The sequence below is a fragment of the Mandrillus leucophaeus genome, unplaced genomic scaffold (assembly GCF_000951045.1).
Source record: "Mandrillus leucophaeus isolate KB7577 unplaced genomic scaffold, Mleu.le_1.0 Scaffold40, whole genome shotgun sequence".
NCBI classification, from domain to species: domain Eukaryota; kingdom Metazoa; phylum Chordata; class Mammalia; order Primates; family Cercopithecidae; genus Mandrillus; species Mandrillus leucophaeus.
Genome location: NW_012104254.1, coordinates 3,611,043 through 3,614,022, shown reverse-complemented (window position 1 = coordinate 3,614,022; position 2,980 = coordinate 3,611,043). Strand labels below are relative to the sequence as shown.

At 36.3% G+C, this 2,980-nt stretch overlaps 1 pseudogene; it reads right to left on the bottom strand.

The window, feature by feature from the left end:
• Positions 1-1,863: 1,863 nt before the first annotated feature.
• On the bottom strand, positions 1,864-2,778 carry LOC105548038 (annotated as a pseudogene).
• Between the last annotated feature and the right edge of the window lie 202 nt (positions 2,779-2,980).

The window sequence follows — 2,980 nt, the reverse complement described above, 5'->3', positions numbered from 1 at the left end:
ATGCATGTTGCTGCAAATGACATGATTTCAGTTTTTATGGTCAAATAGCATTCCATTGTGTGTATATGTACTACATTTTCTTTACCCATTTATCCATTGGTGAACTCCTATCCGTTGATTCTGTATCTTTGCTATTGTGAATACTGCTGCCATAAACATGGGATGTATGTACTCGTTTGACATATTGATGTTTTTTCAGCTGTGAACCTGTCTGATCCTGGGTTTTTTTTTTGTTATTAGGTATTAATTACTGCCTCAATTTCAGAACTTTTATTGGTCTATTCAGGGGTTGGAATTCTTCCTGGTTTAGTCTTGGGAGGGTGTATGTGTTCAGGAATATATCAATTTCTTCTAGATTTTCTAGTTTATTTGCATAAAGGTGTTTGTAGTGTTCTCTGGTGGTAGTTTGTATTTCTGTGGGGTCAGCTATGATATCCCCTTTATCATTTTAAAAAAATAATTATTTTAATTACAAATTTCCACCAATTCTTGCCAATCATATTATTGTGGATATCACAAATGAATTATTTAACAGTATTACCTTATATTCATCTGCATGAAACTTAAGAGAAAGGAGAGAAGAAATGTATACGTTTCTGAGAATGACACCATAAAGCTCATATTTACAGTATGGTAGTCTGTAAACATACAGGCCTGCCAGTTCAAGCCCACTCTTCTATCATCACCCAGCTGCACGACCCTGAGCAAGTCACTTTTGTCTGCTCATTTTAAAAATCATCTATCACCTGACTTCTCTATCTATGAGAGTTAACTGGCTGCATGCAAATACCATGAAAAATACCATGCACTTATAAGTGTGAAGTAGCACTGTAAAGTGACTTATATATTACTGGTCTTTCTATTTTTAGAGTAATAATATTCATATATCAGTAAAAGCCAACATGTGTTTGCTAAGTGATCCTTTTGAAAGGATCCCTTTAAAAGCTCCTAGGTATCAGCTTTACTGACAATCTGGTATGATTCTGAAGCCCGCATCTCAACTCTTGGAATGATATACAATAGTCACAACTTGAATTAGCAACTAATAAAATAAAATGCCCTCTTATTCTCCAAAATGTAATAATTCAGGAGTAATGACATCAAGATTTTGTAATACTCAAACTAAAAATGTCCCATCATGGCTCGTTTAAATGACTTAAAGTACAAGTGGTAACTATGGTGACCAGAGAACCAACATTTAAAACATCAAAATATTATTGCAAAAATCAAATTTCCCATGAATTTCTAAAAATTAAAATTCTGAGATTTTTGTGTCTGAGAAACTGCTTCTTCAGCAAAATATTTAGCACTGACTGCATCATCCCAAATCTATGGTATGGCCAGGTATTTAGGTCCTTCAAGCAACATTTTTAGAAAGGGTCCCATTGCTCTTTACTTTCAAAATGACTATCTCTAGGGCCTCAAAATTCAAGAGACAACCTATATATTTATAATGTTAAAAAAGGGAAGACTTTGGCATGTGAACCAGAACTACGTAATTGTGAATATCTGGCAAATTGATCTCTATGTGTATGCATAAGGTATAGCTGACATGATTATTACAAGTTTTTTGGAAGCTTGAAGGCCAAGGAAAATAATCTGCAAATATATCTTGCTGATTTATCAAGTACTGAGATGTTAATGAATTCTTCATATTGTTACTCATATATTAGTTCTTTAGAATTTCTTAGCCTTTAAGTACTCTAAGCCTTGGATGGAACCATTTAGGGAGTAGCTAGATATATGCAAATAATATTATGATTTAGAAACATTTCTGCTTTATCAAAGTGAAAAGATAAATATTGCAAACACTGAAAATGTGAAAATAAGGTTCGAGAGAGCTGCCAACTATTTGGGTACCAGTTAGAAAGTATCTTCATCTGATTCATCACTCTTGGGTTTGGCAAATCTTTCTAGTTCTTCTCCATCCCCACTGGAACTCTCCCAAAGATTGCCACTTAGATCTCGGATCCTTTCTTGCCTAGGTGTGTATTCTGGACCTTGAGGCTTGCTGGCAATATAAATAAATATAGAGACAAGGACTGATGGGGCTTCCAAGAAAAATTCCAGGGAGGGCCTGAAGTCAAAGGCCAGGACAGACACTGTTGTGATAATGGCAGTGGTAACCTGGGCCCTTAAGACATGGAACATGTTGTCCAGGAACTTCAGAATGAAAACCACTGAAAGGCCCTGGAATGCAGTTACAAAAATAAGGGCTACTGAAAATGCATTGTGGCCATAAAAAATTCCACAGTTCTTAATCTGATCACAGTTACTCCTCTGAAGGCCCAGAGTCAGCCCATTAAACAGAATGCCAAAGAAACAGAGTTTGCTGTTCTGTATGAAGATGGTTTCAGTGAGCTGGTTCCCTTCCTTCAATATCTTTTCATTATAGATATTAGCCATTGAAGAAATAAAACACTGGACTATAATAAGAACATGGCCCATGCCAAGATGGACGTGACTGAAAACCTTGACTGTGGTGTTCCATTTAGCTTCAGGAAAAGTCCATTCCTTTGTTGTACAATTGTCTTTTCTGGGACACTCAATTCTGAAAAGAAGGCAGGAATTGGATGGGCTGAAGAAGGCATCATGATGAAATCCATGTCCTGCCAAGTTGTGCTGTAAAGTTTTAGTCCCAGCAGTCAAGGCCAAAATAGACAAAAATAAAATCAGGAAGGAAGCCCACTGGATCCAGTTTAGATACCTCTTCAGCACTATCCTGAATAGAAGAGCTGTTGTTATAATTCTAAAATTTGAGAAGACAACAGCCATGGCCTTTCTTTATGACACAGAATGACACAAGCACACAGAAAACTAGCTTCACCAGTTCTGAGCACACATTCACAGTAGTTGGAAGATAATCATACTTGTTTTCTTCATTGGCAGCATACTTCACCAGTAATATGTGACTTTAGCTTAAAGCAATGAATATGGCACCTAGCAGGAATGTATACATTGTTGACAAGGGGTATATTAT